Source organism: Geotrypetes seraphini, unplaced genomic scaffold, assembly GCF_902459505.1.
Source record: "Geotrypetes seraphini unplaced genomic scaffold, aGeoSer1.1, whole genome shotgun sequence".
Taxonomy (NCBI): domain Eukaryota; kingdom Metazoa; phylum Chordata; class Amphibia; order Gymnophiona; family Dermophiidae; genus Geotrypetes; species Geotrypetes seraphini.
Genome location: NW_022985980.1, coordinates 68,743 through 90,352, shown reverse-complemented (window position 1 = coordinate 90,352; position 21,610 = coordinate 68,743). Strand labels below are relative to the sequence as shown.

The 21,610-nt window shown below is 41.3% G+C and overlaps 1 long non-coding RNA gene across 3 annotated transcripts in view; it reads right to left on the bottom strand.

The window, feature by feature from the left end:
* Window positions 1-6,142: 6,142 nt before the first annotated feature.
* The window catches only part of LOC117352508, a 78,595-nt gene continuing 63,127 nt past the window's right edge, over window positions 6,143-21,610 (bottom strand). For all 3 annotated transcript variants that reach the window (XR_004537703.1, XR_004537704.1, XR_004537705.1), the window contains exon 4: window positions 6,143-6,214. This is a non-coding gene — a long non-coding RNA (uncharacterized LOC117352508). The remainder of the gene's footprint in view (window positions 6,215-21,610) is intronic.

Here is a 21,610-nt window from a genome sequence, read left to right as displayed (position 1 = left end):
TCTTCAGTGAGCCGGGAGGAGGGATTTTGGCAGGGAGTGAGTTGATCGCCGGTAGGTATAAAGCCGAGTTGGGTGAAAATCCTGTCAGTCAATGAATCAAAAGAGAGAAGTGTATATTAGATCAAATGATAACCCTACTGAAACAGAATGGATGAATGGGGCTATATAAACCTTTAAAGGTTCCGCCCCACTAAGCTAAGAACAGAGATTGATTGCAGGGATGTTTAAGCCGGGTTGGATGAAAACCCTGTCAGTCAATGAATCAAAAGAGAGAAGTGTATATTTGATCAAATGATAGCCCTACTGAAACAGAATGGATGAATGGGGCTATATAAACCTTTAAAGGTACCGCCCCACTGAGTTGGGAAGAGAGATATTGGCAGGAAGTGAGTTGATTGCAGGGATCTTAAAGCCAGGTTAGATGAAAATCCTGTTAGTCAATGAATCATAAGAGAGAAGATATGTATGTAGAGTAGTTGAAAGCCCTAATTAAAAAGAAGAGATGAATGGGGCTATATAAATCTCTAAAAGTTCCTCTTCATTGAGCTGAGAGGAGGGATTTTGACAGGGAGTGAGTTGATCGCAGAGATGTTTAAGCCGAGTTAGGTGAAAATCATGTCAGTCAATGAATCAAAAGAGAGAAGATGTATATATTAGATCAAATGATAGCACGAGTGAAACAGAATGAATGAATGGGGTTCTAGAAACCTTTAAAGGTTTCACTCCACTGAGTTGGGAAGAGAGATATTGGCAGGAAGTGAGTTGATTGCAGGGATCTTAAAGCCGGGTTGGGTGAAAATGCTGTTAGTCAATGAATCAAAAGAGAGAGGATATGTATGTAGAGTAGTTGAAAGCCCTAATTAAAAAGAAGAGATGAATGGGGCTATATAAACCTTTAAAGGTTCTTCCTCAGTGAGCTGGGAGGAGGGATTGTGGCAGGGAGTGAGTTAATCGCCGGTAGGTATAAAGCCGAGTTGGGTGAAAATCCTGTCAGTCAATGAATCAAAAGAGAGAAGTGTATATTAGATCAAATGATAGCCCTACTGAAACAGAATGGATGAATGGGGCTATATAAACCTTTAAAGGTACCGCCCCACTGAGCTGGGAGGAGGGATTTTGGCAGGAAGTGAGTTGATTGTAGGGATCTTTAATCCTGGTTGGGTGAAAATCCTGTCACTCAATGAATCAAAAGAGAGAAAAAGTGTATATTAGATCAATTGATGAACCTGCTGAAACAGAATGAATGAATTAAAGGTTTCTAGAACTCCAAGGAACTGCTCCACTAAGATGGGCTCAGGGATATTGGCAGGAAGTTGAGATCAATGCAGGGATGTTTAAAACAGGTTAGGTGAATGTCCTGTCAGTCAATGAATCCTTAAAGGTACCGCTCCACTGAACTGAGAAGAGAGATATTGGCAGGAAGTGAGTTGATTGCAGGGATCTTTAAGCCGGGTTGGGTGAAAATCCTGTCAGTCAATGAATCAAAAGAGAGAAGTGTATATTAGATCAAATGATAGCCCTACTGAAACAGAGTGGATGAATGGGGCTATATAAACCTTTAAAGGTACCACCTCACTGAGCTGAGAACAGAGATTTTAGCAGGGAGTAAGTTGATCACAGGGATGTTTAAGCCGGGTTGGGTGAAAATCCTGTCAGTAAATGAATCAAAAGAGACCAGATGTGAATATTTGATCAAATGATAGCCCTACTGAAACAGAATGAATGATTGGTGTTCTAGAAACCTTTAAAGGTTTCACTCCACTGAGTTGGGAAGAGAGATATTGGCAGGAAGTGAGTTGATTGCAGGGATCTTAAACCGGGTTGGGTGAAAATGCTGTTAGTCAATGAATCAAAAGAGAGAAGTGTATATTAGATCAAATGATAGCCCTAGTGAAACAGAATGGATGAATGGGGCTATATAAACCTTTAAAGGTACCGCCCCACTGAGCTGAGAACTGATTTAGCAAGGAGTGATTTGATCGCAGGGATGTTTAAGACGGGTTTGGTGAAAATCCTGTCAGTCAATGAATCAAAAGAGACAAGATGTGTATATTTGATCAAATGATAGCCCTACTGAAACAGAATGGAAGAATGGAGCTATATAAACCTTTAAAGGTACCGCCCCACTGAGTTGGGAAGAGAGATATTGGCAAGAAGTGAGTTGATTGCAGGGATTTTAAAGCCGGGTTGGGTGAAAACCCTGTTAGTCAATGAATCAAAAGAGTGAAGATATGTATGTAGAGTAGTTGAAAGCCCTAATTAAAAAGAAGAGATGAATGGGGCTATATAAACCTTTAAAGGTTCCTCTTCAGTGAGCCGGGAAGAGGGATTTTGGCAGGGAGTGAGTTGATCGCCGGTAGGTATAAAGCCGAGTTGGGTGAAAACCCTGTCAGTCAATGAATCAAAAGAGAGAAGTGTATATTAGATCAAATGATAACCCTAGTGAAACAGAATGGATGAATGGGGCTATATAAACCTTTAAAGGTTCCGCCCCACTAAGCTAAGAACAGAGATTGATTGCAGGGATGTTTAAGCCGGGTTGGATGAAAACCCTGTCAGTCAATGAATCAAAAGAGAGAAGTGTATATTAGATCAAATGATAGCCATACTGAAACAGAATGGATGAATGGGGCTATATAAACCTTTAAAGGTACCGCCCCACTGAGCTGAGAACAGAGATTTTAGCAGGGAGTGAGTTGATCGCAGGGATGTTTAAGCCGGGTTGGGTGAAAAACCTGTCAGTCAATGAATCAAAAGAGACAAGATGTGTATATTTGATCAAATGATAGCCCTACTGAAACAGAGTGGATGAATGGGGCTATATAAACCTTTAAGGGTTCCGCCCCACTGAGCTAAGAACAGAGATTGATTGCAGGGATGTTTAAGCCGGGTTGGATGAAAACCCTGTCAGTCAATGAATCAAAAGAGAGAAGTGTATATTAGATCAAATGATAGCCATACTGAAACAGAATGGATGAATGGGGCTATATAAACCTTTAAAGGTACCGCCCCACTGAGCTGAGAACAGAGATTTTAGCAGGGAGTGAGTTGATCGCAGGGATGTTTAAGCCGGGTTGGGTGAAAATCCTGTCAGTCAATGAATCAAAAGAGACAAGATGTGTATATTTGATCAAATGATAGCCCTACTGAAACAGAATGGATGAATGGGGCTATATAAATCTTTAAAGGTACCGCCCCGCTGAGTTGGGAAGAGAGATATCGGCAGGAAGTGAGTTGATTGCAGGGATTTTAATGCTGGGTTGGGTGAAAATCCTGTTAGACAATGAATCAAAAGAGAGAAGATATGTATGTAGAGTAGTTGAAACCCGCTCACATTTTCCTCCCCCCCCCAGCATTCACCCCCCCTTTTTTCAGCTCCTCTCTTCCACGTCTTCAACAACCTCCCCCATCCTCGGTCAATTTCAGTTTTTACTTGTTACTTGTTACTGATCTGTTTTATTTTATTTGTTTGTAAATCTGCTAGATAACGTAGATCCTTTTGAATTGATGTAAACCGCCTCGAACTCGCTGGGTATGGCGGTATATAAAAAATAAAATTATTATTATTATTATTATTAATTAAAAAGAAGAGATGAATAGGGCTATATAAACCTTTAAAGGTTCCTCTTCAGTGAGCCGGGAGGAGGGATTTTGGCAGAGAGTGAGTTGATCACCGGTAGGTATAAAGCCGAGTTGGGTGAAAACCCTGTCAGTCAATGAATCAAAAGAGAGAAGTGTATATTAGATCAAATGATAGCCCTACTGAAACAGAATGGATGAGTGGGGCTATATAAACCTTTAAAGGTTCCGCCCCACTAAGCTAAGAACAGAGATTGATTGCAGGGATGTTTAAGCCGGGTTGGATGAAAACCCTGTCAGTCAATGAATCAAAAGAGAGAAGTGTATATTTGATCAAATGATAGCCCTACTGAAACAGAATGGATGAATGGGGCTATATAAACCTTTAAAGGTACCGCCCCACTGAGTTGGGAAGAGAGATATTGGCAGGAAGTGAGTTGATTGCAGGGATCTTAAAGCCAGGTTAGATGAAAATCCTGTTAGTCAATGAATCATAAGAGAGAAGATATGTATGTAGAGTAGTTGAAAGCCCTAATTAAAAAGAAGAGATGAATGGGGCTATATAAATCTCTAAAAGTTCCTCTTCATTGAGCTGAGAGGAGGGATTTTGACAGGGAGTGAGTTGATCGCAGAGATGTTTAAGCCGAGTTAGGTGAAAATCATGTCAGTCAATGAATCAAAAGAGAGAAGATGTATATATTAGATCAAATGATAGCACGAGTGAAACAGAATGAATGAATGGGGTTCTAGAAACCTTTAAAGGTTTCACTCCACTGAGTTGGGAAGAGAGATATTGGCAGGAAGTGAGTTGATTGCAGGGATCTTAAAGCCGGGTTGGGTGAAAATGCTGTTAGTCAATGAATCAAAAGAGAGAGGATATGTATGTAGAGTAGTTGAAAGCCCTAATTAAAAAGAAGAGATGAATGGGGCTATATAAACCTTTAAAGGTTCTTCCTCAGTGAGCTGGGAGGAGGGATTGTGGCAGGGAGTGAGTTAATCGCCGGTAGGTATAAAGCTGAGTTGGGTGAAAATCCTGTCAGTCAATGAATCAAAAGAGAGAAGTGTATATTAGATCAAATGATAGCCCTACTGAAACAGAATGGATGAATGGGGCTATATAAACCTTTAAAGGTACCGCCCCACTGAGCTGGGAGGAGGGATTTTGGCAGGAAGTGAGTTGATTGTAGGGATCTTTAATCCTGGTTGGGTGAAAATCCTGTCACTCAATGAATCAAAAGAGAGAAAAAGTGTATATTAGATCAATTGATGAACCTGCTGAAACAGAATGAATGAATTAAAGGTTTCTAGAACTCCATGGAACTGCTCCACTAAGATGGGCTCAGGGATATTGGCAGGAAGTTGAGATCAATGCAGGGATGTTTAAAACAGGTTAGGTGAATGTCCTGTCAGTCAATGAATCCTTAAAGGTACCGCTCCACTGAACTGAGAAGAGAGATATTGGCAGGAAGTGAGTTGATTGCAGGGATCTTAAACCGGGTTGGGTGAAAATGCTGTTAGTCAATGAATCAAAAGAGAGAAGTGTATATTAGATCAAATGATAGCCCTAGTGAAACAGAATGGATGAATGGGGCTCTTTAAACCTTTAAAGGTACCGCTCTACTGAGCTGGGAAGAGGAATTTTGGCAGGGAGTGAGTTGATCGCAGAGATCTTTAAGCCGGGTTGGATGAAAATCCTGTTAGTCAATGAATCAAAAGAGAGAAGATATGTATGTAGAGTAGTTGAAAGCCCTAATTAAAAAGAAGAGATGAATGGGGCTATATAAATCTCTAAAAGTTCCTCTTCAGTGAGCTGAGAGGAGGGTTTTTGGAAGGGAGTGAGTTGATCGCCGGTAGGTATAAAGCCGAGTTGGGTGAAAACCCTGTCAGTCAATGAATCAAAAGAGAGAAGTGTATATTAGATCAAATGATAGCCCTAGTGAAACAGAATGGATGAATGGGGCTCTTTAAACATTTAAAGGTACCGCCCCACTGAGCTGAGAACAGAGATTGATCGCAGGGGTGTTTAAGCCGGGTTGGATGAAAACCCTGTCAGTCAATGAATCAAGAGAGAGAATAAGTGTATATTAGATCAAATGATAGCCCTACTGAAAAAGAATGAATGAAGGGGGCTCTTTAAACATTTAAAGGTACCGCTCTACTGAGCTGGGAAGAGGAATTTTGGCAGGGAGTGAGTTGATCGCAGAGATGTTTAAGCCGAGTTAGGTGAAAATCCTGTCAGTCAATGAATCAAAAGAGAGAAGATATGTATGTAGAGTAGTTGAAAGCCCTAGTTAAAAAGAAGAGATGAATGGGGCTATATAAACCTTTAAAGTTACCGCTCCACTGACGTGGGAGGAGGGATTTGGGCAGGAAGTTAGTTGATCGCACGGATGTGTAAAGCCGTTTGGGTGAAAACCCTGTCAGTCAATAAATCAAAAGAGAGATAAAGTGTATATTAGATCAAATGATAGCCCTACTGAAACAGAATGAATGAATGGGGCTCTTTAAACCTTTAAAAGGTACTGCTTCGCTGAGCTGGGAGTGGGTATTATGGCAGGAAGTGAGTTGATTGCAGTGATCTGTAAAGCCCGGATGAGTGAAAATCCCGTCAGTCAACGAATCAGTGGAGACAGTGCTGGTGAGGAAAGAAGAGAGAGAGGCCTTTAAAAATGCAGCATTATGAGAAATAGACAAAATTCCAAATACTGTTTGAAAAGTACAAAACACTTTTACATGAAAAAGAGAGAATTACAATTCAATAAAGCACAGAATATATTACCAAAAAAGAGACAAGATGTGTATATAGATGAATTGATAGCTCTACAGAAACAGAATGGATGAATGGGAGTATATAAACCTTTAAAGGTACTGCTCCACTGAGCTAGGAGGAGGGATATTGGCAGGAAGTTGAGGTCAATCCAGGGATATTTAAAACAGGTTGGGTGAATGTCCTGTCAGTCAATGACTCAAAAGAGACAAAATGTGTATATTAGATCAAATGATAGCCCTACTGAAACTGAATGGATGAATGGGGCTATATAAACCTTTAAAGGTACCGCCCCACTGAGTTGAGAACAGAGAATTTAGCCGGTAGTGAGTTGATCACAGGGATGTTTAAGCCGAGTTAGGTGAAAATCATGTCAGTCAATGAATCAAAAGAGAGAAGATGTATATATTAGATCAAATGATAGCACGAGTGAAACAGAATGAATGAATGGGGTTCTAGAAACCTTTAAAGGTTTCACTCCACTGAGTTGGGAAGAGAGATATTGGCAGGAAGTGAGTTGATTGCAGGGATCTTAAAGCCGGGTTGGGTGAAAATGCTGTTAGTCAATGAATCAAAAGAGAGAAGATATGTATGTAGAGTAGTCTAAAGCCCTAATTAAAAAGAAGAGATGAATGGGGTTATAAAAACCTTTAAAGATACCGCTCCACTGACGTGGGAGGAGGTATTTTGGCAGGAAGTTTGTTGATCGCAGGGATTTGTTTCAAGTTTCAAGTTTATTATTTTTCTTGATTAATCGCTTTATCTAATTCAAAGCGATGTACATAGTAAAAAATAATTAAAAGAAAACATACAATACAAACTTTAAATACTTACAATGAATAATATAAATTACATTACATTGGGTAATGCTGCGTGGTCGAGGCACGCAGCATCTCAGACTTCAAGAACAAATGGGATACCTATGTGGGATCCCTACGAGGTCATGCCAAGGGATAGGGTCACTCGGACTGAATGAGCGGGTCAGTAGAGTGACAGTATAATTACAAGGGATAGGGTCACTAGGACTGAATGAGCGGGTCAGTAGAGTGACAGTATAATTACAATTATTCTTTAGGGGGTCAGTAGATTTAAGAGGGTGGGTAAATAGTGTGGGCAGACTTGATGGGCTATGGCCCTTATCTGCCGTCATCTTTCTATGTTTCTATGTTTCTATGGGTAAGTGGGGTTTATGAAATACATTTGTCGAATAAAAAGAGATACATTGGAGAAACACAAAAGGGGAAACATTAAAACAAATGGTACAAAATATTGGAATTATTGGTTTGAATATAATTAAATTAAGTATTAAAAGCATCATTAAACAAAAATGTTTTTAATTGGATTTTAAATTTTACCAAGTCTTGTTCATTACGTAAAAAAATTGGAAGAGCATTCCAGGTTTGTGGGGCTGTTACAGAAAATATAAATTGTCGTCTGGTGTTTATAAATTTTAATGAAGGAACCGTCAGTAAATTTTGATCATTAGATCTTAATGTTCTAATTGGTTGGTACGGTATTAGTAATTTGTAAAGCCGTTTGGGTGAAAACCCTGTCAGTCAATAAATCAAAAGAGAGATAAAGTGTATATTAGATCAAATGATAGCCCTACTGAAACAGAATGAATGAATGGGGCTTTTTAAACCTTTAAAAGGTACCGCTTCGCTGAGCTGGGAGTAGGTATTTTGGCAGGAAGTGAGTTGATTGTAGTGATCTGTAAAACCCGGATGAGTGAAAATCCCGCCAGTCAACGAATCAGTGGAGACAGGGCTGTTGAGGAAAGAAGAGAGAGAGACCTTTAAAAATACAGCATTATGAGAAATAGTCAAAATTCCAAATACTATTTGAAAAGTACAAAACACTTTTACATGAAAGAGAGAGAATTACAATTCAATGAAGCACAGAATATATTACCAAAAAAGAGACAAGATGTGTATATAGATGAATTGAAAGCGCTACAGAAACAGAATGGATGAATGGGAGTATATAAACCTTTACAGGAACCGCTCAACTAAGCTGGGCTCAGGGATTTTAGCAGGAAGTGAGTTGATCGTAGGGATGTCTAAAGCCGGGTTGGGTGAAAACCACATCAGTCAATGACTCAAAAAGAGAGAAGATGTGTATATTAGATCAAATGAAAGCCCTACCGAAACAGATTGAATGAATGGGGTTCTAGAAACCTTTAAAGGTTCTGCTCCACTGAGCTGGGAAGAGGGATTCTGGCAGGAAGTGAGTTGATTGTAGGGATCTTTAATCCGCGTTGGGTGAAAATCCTGTCACTCAATGAATCAAAAGAGAGAAGAAGTGTATATTAGATCAATTGATGAACCTGCTGAAACAGAATGAATGAATTAAAGGTTTCTAGAACTCCAAGGTACTGCTCCACTAAGCTGGGCTCAGGGATTTTGGCAGGAAGTGAGTTGATTGCAGGGATGTTTAAGTGGCGTTGGGTGAAAATCCTGTCATTTAATGAATCAAAAGAGAGATGTGTACATTAGATCAAATGATAGCCCTACTAAAACAGAATGAATGAATGGAGTTCTAGAAACCTGTACAAGTACCGCTCCACTAAGCTGGGAAGAGAGATTTTGGCAGGAAGTGAGTAGATTGCAGGGATCTTTAAACCGGGTTGGGTGAACATCCTGTCAATCGATGAATCAAAAGAGAGAAGATAAGTATATTAGATCAAATGATAGCCCTACTGAAATAGAATGAATGAATGGGGTTCTAGAATCCATTAAAGTTCCGCTCCACTGAGCTGGGCTCAGGGATTTTGGCAGGAAGTGAGTTGATTGCAGGGATGTTTAAGTGGGGTTGGGTGAAAATCCTGTCATTTAATGAATCAAAAGAGTCAAGATGTGTATATTAGATGTATTGAAAGCCCTACTGAAACAGAATGGATGAATGGGGCTATAGAAACCTTTAAAGGTCCTGCACCACTGAACTAGGAGGAGGGATATTGGCAGGAAGTTGAGGTCAATGCAGGGATGTTTAAAACAGTTTGGGTGAATGTCCTGTCAGTCAATGAATCCTTAAAGGTACTGCTCCACTGAGCTGAGGAGAGAGATTTTAGCGAGGAGTAAGTTGATCGCAGAGATGTTTAAGCCAGGTTGGGTGAAAATCCTGCTAGTCAATGAATCAAAAGAGAGAAGATATGTATGTAGAGTAGTTGAAAGCCCTAAATAAAAAGAAGAGATGAATGGGGCTATATAAACCTTTAAAGGTTCCTCTCCAGTGAGCTGGGAGGAGGGATTTTGGCAGGGAGTGAGTTGATCGCCGGGAGGTATAAAGTCTAGTTCGGTGAAAACCCTGTCAGTCAATGAATCAAAAGAGAGAAGTGTATATTAGATCAAATGATAGCCCTACTGAATCAGAATGGATGAATGGGGCTATATAAACCTTTAAAGGTACCGCCCCACTGAGCTGAGAACAGAGATTGATCGCAGGAATGTTTAAGCCGGGTTGGATGAAAACCCTGTCAGTCAATGAATCAAAAGAGAGAAGTGTATATTAGATCAAATGATAGCCCTACTGAAACAGAATGGATGAATGGGGCTATATAAACCTTTAAAGGTACCGCCCCACTGAGCTGAGAACAGAGATTGATTGCAGGGATGTTTAAGCCAGGTTGGATAAAAACCCTGTCAGTCAATGAATCAAAAGAGAGAAGTGTATATTAGATAAAATGATAGCCCTACTGAATCAGAATGGATGAATGGGGCTATATAAACCTTTAAAGGTACCGCCCCACTGAGCTGAGAACAGAGATTGATCGCAGGAATGTTTAAGCCGGGTTGGATGAAAACCCTGTCAGTCAATGAATCAAAAGAGAGAAGTGTATATTAGATCAAATGATAGCCCTACTGAAACAGAATGGATGAATGGGGCTATATAAACCTTTAAAGGTACCGCCCCACTGAGCTGAGAACAGAGATTGATTGCAGGGATGTTTAAGCCGGGTTGGATAAAAACCCTGTCAGTCAATGAATCAAAAGAGAGAAGTGTATATTAGATCAAATGATAGCCCTACTGAAACAGAATGGATGATTGGGGCTCTATAAACCTTTAAAGGTACCGCTCCACTGAGCTGGGAAGAGGGATTTTGGCAGGGAGTGAGTTGATCACAGGGATGTGTTAAGTCGGGTTGCATGAAAACCCTGTCAGTCAATGAATCAAAAGAGAGAAGTGTATATTAGATCAAATGATAGCCCTACTGAAACAGAATGAATGAATGGGGCTCTTTAAACCTTTAAAGGTACCGCTCCACTAAGCTGGGAAGATGGATTTTGGCAGGGAATGAGTTGATCGTAGGGATGTGTGAAGCCGGGTTGGGTGAAAACCCTGTCAGTCAATGAATCTGTGGAGACAGGGCTGGTGAGGAAAGAAGAGAGAGGCCTTTAAAAATACAGCATTATGAGTAACAGTCGAAATTCCAAATACTATTTGAAAAGTACAAAAACACTTTTAAATGAAAGAGAGAGAATTACAATTCAATGAGGCAGAGAGTATATTACCAAAAAAGAGACAAGATGTATATATAGATGAATTGAGAGTCCTACTGAAACAGAATAGATGAATGGGCCTATGTAAACCTTTAAAGGTACTGTAAGGTAAGGTGTTATCCAGGGACAGCAGGCAGCTATTCTCACAACCCACCCACCTCCCCTAGTTGGCTTCTCTGCTAGCTATCTGAACTGAGGAGACGTGCCCTGTGCTGGGCGGGAAGGCATTCTCGCATGCGTGGTACGGCTGACTCAAAACTTCTAGTTTCTACAAACAAGTCTGCTTGTGAGCTTCCGCATCCGGGCTCCGTCGGTGACGTCACCCATATGTGAGCAAAGCTGCCTGCTGTCCCTGGATAACACCTGTTACGGTAAGTAACTGTGCTATATAATAATAATAATAACAGTTTATATACCGCAGTACCGTGATGTTCTATGCGGTTTACAAAAGATTAAACAAAGGTACAAATTGATTAAACTTAAGAGTGGTGGAAGAAAGTGATTAATAGGTCAAGAAAACCATTATTGAGGAGAAAGAGATGTACGGGTCAGTTGTCTAGATACTTTAGGAACAGGTATGTTTTTAGACGCTTCCTGAATTCCTCATAAGTAGTGGGCAAAAGCAATTGTTATAGATCTTTACCCAATAATGCTGCTTGATGTGAGAGAAGGTGTTCATGGTGTTTTTTTCAGTTTACAACCTTTAACTGGGGGGGGGGAAACGAAGTTTGAATGTGAGCTTCTCTTGTGTCTGTTGGCTGAGAAGGAGAAAAGATCAGTTATGTATTTAGGGGCTAGTCCGTATAGTACTTTAAAAGCAGAGGCAGGCAAACTTAAACTTCACGCGTGCTTCCATCGGTAGCCGATGCAACTATCGGTATTATGGTGTCACGTGATCAAATTTCTGTAGCCCGTAGATTAGTCTGACCGCTGCATTTTGCATTAATTGTAAACGTCGCATATTCTTTTGGGAAATTGCTAAATAGGCGATGTTACAGTAGTCAAGTTGACTTAGTACGAGGGATTGAACCAGGGTTCTGAATGCTGACGTATCAAAATATGATTTAATGGATCTAAGTTTCCAGAGAGTGAAAAAACCCTTTCTGATTAAGGAGTCCACCTGGTCTTTCATGGTTAGGCATTGATCCAGAGTTACACTCAGTATCTTCATGGTGGACTGAATAGGTTGACTAAGTTCATTGATGCATAGTGGTGTTATATGTTAATAGAAGCTGGAATAAGTTTTTTCTGTAAACTGAACCATGAAAGTCTTTTATATATTATGTTTAAGCCAATATGTCAAAAACCATTATCTGACCTGTTCAACAGCCTCCAACAATCTAGGAATAAACAAGTCCGTATCTGAATTGATAGGAATTAGTAGAAATATGCAGTATATCTTCAGCTTAGAAAAAAAATCCATTCATCTGAATTCAGTGAAATCATAGTCAATGTACTCATATAAGATCCTAATAAAATATACAGAAGTTTAAAAGTAATTAAAAAAGTTTTCCTTTGTAAAGATGCCTTTAATTAATCATTTGATTAAGTCCAGCAAAGCTGTTAACTTCTCCCTACCCTAATGTACTTCCCTTTTTATGTACCTTTTCTCAAGAAATATTGTAGTTCTCCCCCCCTTCCTATTGTACCCTTGTGGTTTTAATAACTAAGTACGTAAAAATGGTCTGATTTTTTGTATGTTTGTAAAAGTTTTTAATTATTATTGTACAACGCTTAGTATCTTAGGAAAAGCGTTCAATCAAATACATGAATAAACTTGAAACTTATATGTCAGATGGAGTAAGTATCCAGTGTCAGAACAAGATCCCTCCTTCAACACTTTATATCGTCTTTTTCTTAAGAATCTCTCAAACCACTGCAAGCACACACCAGAAAACCCTATTTCTGGCAATCACGATCATGATAATGCCCAACATTCTGTTCGCCTTTTTTGAGGCCGCTGCGTATTGTACCGCCGGTTTCATTGTTTTATCCACCAAAACCCCCAAGTCCTTTTCTAGGTGAGTTGTGATTTCAGGAGGTTGTGATGTATTCTTGTACGGTGCATATTTATGTCTATTATGTAAAATATCTGCTTTGTTTCTTCCTTCAGAGCATACAAAGGAGGGGACGTCGCTTTTGGTTTTACTGGGACAGGTCGGGGGACGAGCATCTTGGTTTTCCCCGGACCTTTATGCAGACGAGGGTGAGTAGTTTGCCTGCCATTTGCAAGAACATAACATAAGAAATGCCGCTGCCTGGTCAAACCAGTGGTCCATCCTGCCCAGCAGTGTGCTCACGCGGCGGCCCTCAGGTCAAAGACCAGTGCTCTAAATGAGTCCAGCCTCACCTGTGTACGTTCCAGTTTAGCAGGAACTTGTCCAACTTTGTCCTGAAACCCTAGAGGGTGTTTTCCCCTATAACAGACTCTGGAAGAGCATTCCAGCTTTCCACCACTCTCTGGGTGAAGAAGAATTTTTTTATGTTTGTACAGAATCTATCCCCTTTCAACTTTAGAGAGTGCCCTATCGTCCTCCCTACCTTGGAGAGGGTGAACAGTCTGTCTTTCTCTACTAAGTCTATTCCTTTTAGTATTTTGAACGTTTCGATCAAGTCCCGCCTCAGTCTCCTCTTTTCAAGGGAGAAGAAGTCCAGTTTCTCCAATCTCTCACTGTACGGCAACTCCTCCAGCTTCTTAACCATTTTAGTCGCTCTTCTCTGGACCCTTTCGAGTAGTACCGTGTCTTTCTTCATGTACAGCGACCAGTGCTGGACACAGTATTCCAGGTGAGGGCGCACCATGGCCCGCTACAGTGGCATAATAACCCTCTCCGATCTGTTTGTGATCCCCTTCTTAATTATTCCTAGCATTCTGTTCGCATTCTGCAGACGGCTTCGTTGAATTGTAGATCAGAACTCCCAAGTCTCTTTCCTGGGAGGTCTCTCCAAGTATCGCCCTGGACATCCTGTATTCATGCATGAAATTTTTGTTCCCGACATGTATCACTTTACACTTATCCATGTTGAACCTCATTTGCCATGTCGATGCCCATTTCTCAAGCTTGATCTTCACAATCCCCCTGTGTCTTCATTACTCTGAATAACTTCGTATCGTCCGCAAATTTAATCACCTCACTCATCATACCAGTGTCCAGATTGTTTATAAAGATGTTGAAGAGCACAGGTCCAAGCACCGAGCCCTGCAAGGTGTGAGTATTGGGTGAATATTTCTTTGTTTGTTTTTAACCTTTTTTTTTCCCTTTTAGAACGTTCTCAATTGACCTACCCTGTGAATCAAATTCAGCCCACCTTGCAAGATGTTGAAGATGAGACAGTGGACCAGACAGTGTTCACACAGCAATCATGCCCTTTGTCTCCTCAATTTGCCCTGCCGGGTGTCCCCTCGAGGGCGAGGGAGGTCCTAGTGAAAGGGTGTGTGAGGGCCCGTTGGGACAGGCAAGCTCGGGACGCACATAAGAATTGCTGCTGTTGGGTCAGACCAGTGGTCCATCATGCCCAGCAGTCCGCTCACGCGGCGGTCCTTGGTCAAAGACCAGTGCCCCAACTGAGACTAGCCCTACCTGCGTACGTTCTGGTTCAGCAGGAACTTGTCTAACTTTGTCTTGAATCCTTGGAGGGTGTTTTCCTCTATAACAGCCTCTGGAAGAGCATTCCAGTTTTCTAACACTCTCTGAGTGAAGAAGAACTTCCTTACATTCGTACGGAATCTATCCCTTTTCAATTTTAGAGAGTGCCCTCTCATTCTCCCTACCTTGGAGAGAGTGAACAACCTGTCCTTATCTACTAAGTCTATTCCCTTCAGTACCTTGAATGTTTCATTTATGTCCCCTCTCAATCTCCTCTGCTCGAGGGAGAAGAGGCCCAGTTTCTTTAATCTTTCGCTGTATGGCAAATCCTCCTGCCGCTTAACCATCTTAGTTGTTCTTTTCTGGACCCTTTTGAGTAGTACCATGTCCTTCTTCATGTACGGCGACCAGTGCTGGACGCAATACTCCAGGTGTGGGCACACCATGGCCCGGTACAGCGGCATGATAACCTTCTCCGATCTGTTCGTGATCCCCTTCTTTAACATTCCTAGCATTCTGTTCGCCCTTTTTGCCGCCGCCGTATTGTGTGGACGGCTTCATTGACTGGCCACTCATAACTCCCAAGTCTCTTACCTGGGAGGTCTCTCCAACTACTGCCCCGGACATCCTGTATTCGTGCATGAGATTTTTGTTACATGCATCACTTTACACTTATCCACGTTGAACCTCATCTGCCATGTTGATGCCCATTCCTCGAGCATGATTACGTCACGTTGCGGATCTTCATAATCCCCCTGTGTCTTCACTACTGTGAATAACTTTGTATCATCTGCAAATTTAATCACCTCACTCGTCTTACCAATGTCTAGATCATTTATAAAGATGTTGAAGAGCACGAGTCCAAGCACTGAGCCCTGCGGTACCCCACTGGTGACGCTCTTCCAGTGTAAGTATTGTCCATTTATCCCCCACTCTGTTTCCTATGATCCAGCCAGTTTTTAATCCACGTGAGTATTTCACCCTCCATTCCATGGCTTGCAATTTTCCGAAGTAGTTGTTCATGCGGAACCTTGTCAAACGCCTTCTGAAAATCCAGATATACAATGTCGATCGCGTCGCCCTTGTCTATCTACTTGTCTATCTACTTGTCGCCCTTTACTCCCTGAAAGAAGTGCAGCAAGTTCGTCAAACACGATCTGCCTTTGCTAAAACCGTGCTGACTGGTCCTCGTCAGCCCATGTCTATCAAGGTGATCAATGATGTGGTCCTTTATTAGCGCCTCTACCATCAGGTCAGATTCACCGGTCTGTAGTTTCCCGGATCTCCCCTCGAACCTTTCTTGAAGATCGGTGTAACATTTGCCAGCTTCCAGTCTTCCAGAATCTTTCCCGATTTGATTGATTGGTGAGGGTGCACAAGCAATGTCTCAGAATATTGCTAGCCTTACCACAGTGATGCAGATTCACACTAATGCAATGCTTGATCTTCATAGGCAGAACCAGGATCTCCATCAAATTGTAATGGATCTCCAGAGGCAGAATCTTGCGCCGATAAATATGATTGTGGAGCAACAGAGGCATAACCAGGGGATGATGAAGGAGGTCGTTAGACACAGTGAGGCTTTGCATAACTTAATGCTGTCCCGCACTGTGACCCCCACTTGTACTCCACAAGCTTCATTAAGTACGTTATTCAATTTGTATACTTGTTTAGATTTTTACTATTTAGGTCAATGGACCAGACTACGATAACAATATGTGCAATGCTTGATCTCCACAGGTTCAAACCATCATGTGTATACTGTGGCTCCACCAGCGGAACACCCTATGGCTCCCCATGCTTCACCCAAAATGGCACCAAAAGTATCTTCAAGCCCTATCATACATTGTGCGTATCCTCCCTGTTTGATGTTAAGCACGCCTCTACCCCCCCTTCAGCATATGTGTACACCATTCCACATTGTAATTTCTCCTTTCAATGTCTGAAACATACAAATATATCCACTGATTTATATTCACAAGTTCGAATCCTATGGCTCCTCATGCGTCCACCACAATAGCACATCTCATGTTCAAGCCCTATCGTACATGGCAAGTAACTGGAACCACCCATAGCTACACTTGTGTCCCCCTCTATCCGGTATCTTCTAGCCCCATCATACGAAGTAAGTAACCTCCGTGTGCAAGATCTTCAAACCCCTACCCTCTTCCAGCTTATGTGTACCCCATTCCTAATTGTGATTTCTCCTTTGAAGATACCAAGATACCAGTGCTTCTTGGCGGGCAGCACACACGTTTCATGGATGGTCATCTCCATCATACGCGGGTAAGTTTTTTAAGTTTAATGGGTTTCTTTTGTCCTATCTTATGTATTGAAGGTGCCACCCATTGTCTGTCACTAAGTCATTGTGGTCTATTGTATAAACTAGGACCCACAACGTCTACGCCTGTGCAACCAACTAGGCCACCTAATGGCCTCGCAGATGCTGTGTATCGAGGTATGTGGCGCTCATATGCTTCTCTTTCTTTCATTTATATATAGGTTTTTGCAATCCTTATCCCCTATTTTTTCCTCTTGCCTTCAGCACTCTCAGCAATCTATAGTGAGGACACAGAGTTGCACCCATTCTAATGAGTTTCAGCGTGGGACACTGCTAATAAGGATACCACTGTTGTTTTGTGTGGACTACCCAAACAATTTTCCCGAAATTCATATCTTGTGCACCTGTTGTTTTTATGTGTTTGCACATGCCAAGAGATCCTTGAGACTGGGCTACGATCCTTTGGTGCATTGTTAAAGTTTTAAGACTGGGGACTTTGGGAAATAATTTTTTTTTATATTTTACCTTCATCTAGGCCATACCCCTGCCAACATATGCTCACACAACCAGGGTCGCAACTGGGCCCAGAGAAGCTGGCCATCAAGGTATGTAGCGGTCTATGGCCTACATTCATTTCTTTGTTGTTTTTAAGCCTCCCTCACACATTTTTCTGGTTTTTTTTTTCTGTTCTCTTCAGCACTATCAGCAGTGTTCCAAGAGTAACGAGCCTTGTTTAGTGATTCAGCGTGTGACAGTGTGGACCCTTGATTTGATGTTGAATCATCCCCGAATTCAACAGAACCTTCATCTTTTGTGCATTCTAAGTTTTACTTGGAGTGCGTATCCTATGAGATCCTCGTGCCGGAGAGGATCCTTTTTTTCAGGTTACAACTGCCTTAATTGTGCAATGTTTCCAGTAAGGCTTTTGAAACTTAGATGGAACGTATCTTTATTGCCGGCTCACAGTTCCTGTGTTTTTAATTAATTTTGTGTACACATTGCCATAGCATTTATATTTATAAGGTTGGACAATAATCATTGACTTTAGGTGGATGGTTTTTAATCCGTACTCTTCCATCTGCTTGATTATACTGTATTACAACCATTTAATCTCTTCCCTTTCAGCAATAGCAGCAGGGTACCCAGAGTAACAACACTTGTGTTCAGGTTCAACGTCTGACTGCGTCAAGATGTGGACTCCTCCCCGATTTAAACACCCTATCATGTCATGATTTTTTCTAGCAACTAGCCACACAAAAAGCCAACACAGACACACAAGCAGTGTAAGCACAGAAACAAGTGAGCATGTATGCAAACAAACTTGAACATGCAAACAATCACATGAGCTGTGCTCTGCATGCTTTTTCCTCTTCTAACATTCCTGAACAAGTATCTGCATGACCTAAGCAAAACAGGAACCTTTAAACCTTTAAATTTCAAGCATTGATTTGAGCACGGTTTTTAAGCCAGAGATCTTTTCTCCCTATTGGAAGGAGTATTTCTCTCTAGCTGTGTTTCTGGAGCAGACTTTAGAACTACGTTCAATAAAAAAAAAGTGTATATTAGATCAAATGATAGCCCTAGTGAAACAGAATGGATGGATCAACACCCCCCCCCCAAAGCGGTGTACACCAAGGCAGTGTACACCAAGGTAGACCAACAAGTAGTTAACATCCCAAAGTTGAACACCACTGCTGTTCTTATGGCAAGTCTGGATGAATGGGGCTATATAAACCTTTAAAGGTACCGCCCCACTGAGCTGAGAACAGAGATTGATCGCAGGGGTGTTTAAGCCGGGTTGGATGAAAACCCTGTCAGTCAATGAATCAAGAGAGAGAATAAGTGTATATTAGATCAAATGATAGCCCTACTGAAACAGAGTGGATGAATGGGGCTATATAAATCTTTAAAGGTACCACCTCACTGAGCTGAGAACAGAGATTTTAGCAGGGAGTAAGTTGATCACAGGGATGTTTAAGCCGGGTTGGGTGAAAATCCTGTCAGTAAATGAATCAAAAGAGACCAGATGTGAATATTTGATCAAATGATAGCCCTACTGAAACAGAATGAATGAATGGTGTTCTAGAAACCTTTAAAGGTTCACTCCACTGAGTTGGGAAGAGAGATATTGGCAGGAAGTGAGTTGATTGCAGGGATCTTAAAGCCGGGTTGGGTGAAAATGCTGTTAGTCAATGAATCAAAAGAGAGAAGTGTATATTAGATCAAATGATAGCCCTAGTGAAACAGAATGGATGAATGGGGCTATATAAACCTTTAAAGGTACCGCCCCACTGAGCTGAGAACAGTGATTTAGCAGGGAGTGATTTGATCGCAGGGATGTTTAAGACGGGTTTGGTGAAAATCCTGTCAGTCAATGAATCAAAAGAGACAAGATGTGTATATTTGATCAAATGATAGCCCTACTGAAACAGAATGGAAGAATGGAGCTATATAAATCTTTAAAGGTACCGCCCCGCTGAGTTGGGAAGAGAGATATCGGCAGGAAGTGAGTTGATTGCAGGGATTTTAAAGCTGGGTTGGGTGAAAATCCTGTTAGTCAATGAATCAAAAGAGAGAAGATATGTATGTAGAGTAGTTGAAAGCCCTAATTAAAAAGAAGAGATGAATAGGGCTATATAAACCTTTAAAGGTTCCTCTTCAGTGAGCCGGGAGGAGGGATTTTGGCAGAGAGTGAGTTGATCACCGGTAGGTATAAAGCCGAGTTGGGTGAAAACCCTGTCAGTCAATGAATCAAAAGAGAGAAGTGTATATTAGATCAAATGATAGCCCTACTGAAACAGAATGGATGAGTGGGGCTATATAAACCTTTAAAGGTTCCGCCCCACTAAGCTAAGAACAGAGATTGATTGCAGGGATGTTTAAGCCGGGTTGGATGAAAACCCTGTCAGTCAATGAATCAAAAGACAGAAGTGTATATTAGATCAAATGATAGCCCTACTTAAACAGAATGAATGAATGGGGCTCTTTAAACCTTTAAAGGTACCGCTCTACTGAGCTGGGAAGAGTAATTTTGGCAGGGAGTGAGTTGATCGCAGAGATCTTTAAGCCGGGTTGGGTGAAAATCCTGTCAGTCAATGAATCAAAAGAGAGAAGATATGTATGTAGAGTAGTTGAAAGCCCTAATTAAAAAGAAGAGATGAATTTGGCTATATAAACCTTTAAAGGTTCCTTTTCAGTGAGCCGGGAGGAGGGATTTGGGCAGGGAGTGAGTTGATCGCCGGTAGGTATAAAGCCGAGTTGGGTGAAAACCCTGTCAGTCAATGAATCAAAAGAGAGAAGTGTATATTAGATCAAATGATAACCCTACTGAAACAGAATGGATGAATGGGGCTATATAAACCTTTAAAGGTTCCGCCCCACTAAGCTAAGAACAGAGATTGATTGCAGGGATGTTTAAGCCGGGTTGGATGAAAACCCTGTCAGTCAATGAATCAAAAGAGAGAAGTGTATAATAGATGAAATGATAGCCCTACTGAAACAGAGTGGATGAATGGGGCTATATAAACCTTTAAGGGTACCGCCCCACTGAGCTAAGAACAGAGATTGATTGCAGGGATGTTTAAGCCGGGTTGGATGAAAACCCTGTCAGTCAATGAATCAAAAGAGAGAAGTGTATATTAGATCAAATGATAGCCCTACTGAAACAGAATGGATGAATGGGGCTATATAAACCTTTAAGGGTACCGCCCCACTGAGCTAAGAACAGAGATTGATTGCAGGGATGTTTAAGCCGGGTTGGATGAAAACCCTGTCAGTCAATGAATCAAAAGAGAGAAGTGTATATTAGATCAAATGATAGCCCTACTGACACAGAATGGATGAATGGGGCTATATAAACCTTTAAAGGTACCGCCCCACTGAGCTGAGGACAGTGATTTTAGCAGGGAGTGTGTTGATCGCAGGGATGTTTAAGCCGGGTTGGGTGAAAATCCTGTCAGTCAATGAATCAAAAGAGACAAGATGTGTATATTTGATCAAATGATAGCCCTACTGAAACAGAATGGATGAATGGGGCTATATAAACCTTTAAAGGTACCGCCCCACTGAGTTGGGAAGAGAGATATTGGCAGGAAGTGAGTTGATTGCAGGGATCTTTAAGCCGGGTTGGGTGAAAATCCTGTCAGTCAATGAATCAAAAGAGAGAAGTGTATATTAGATCAAATGATAGCCCTACTGAAACAGAGTGGATGAATGGGGCTATATAAACCTTTAAAGGTACCACCTCACTGAGCTGAGAACAGAGATTTTAGCAGGGAGTAAGTTGATCACAGGGATGTTTAAGCCGGGTTGGGTGAAAATCCTGTCAGTAAATGAATCAAAAGAGACCAGATATGAATATTTGATCAAATGATAGCCCTACTGAAACAGAATGAATGAATGGTGTTCTAGAAACCTTTAAAGGTTTCACTCCACTGAGTTGGGAAGAGGGGATTTTGGCAGGGAGTGAGTTGATCGCCGATAGGTATAAAGCCGAGTTGGGTGAAAACCCTGTCAGTCAATGAATCAAAAGAGAGAAGTGTATATTAGATCAAATGATAGCCCTAGTGAAACAGAATGGATGAATGGGGCTATATAACCTTTAAAGGTACCGCCCCATGAGTTGAGAACAGAGATTTTAGACGGGAGTGAGTTGATCACAGGGATGTTTAGCCGGGTTGTGTGAAATCCTGTCAGTCAATGAATCAAAAGAGACAAGATGTGTATATGAGTTCAAATGATAGCCCTACTGAAATAGAATGGATAAATGGGGCTATATAAACCTTTAAGGGTACCGCCCCACTGAGCTAAGAACGAGATTGATTGCAGGGATGTTTAAGCGGGTTGGATGAAAAACCCTGTCAATCAATGAATCAAAAGAGAGAAGTGTATATTAGAT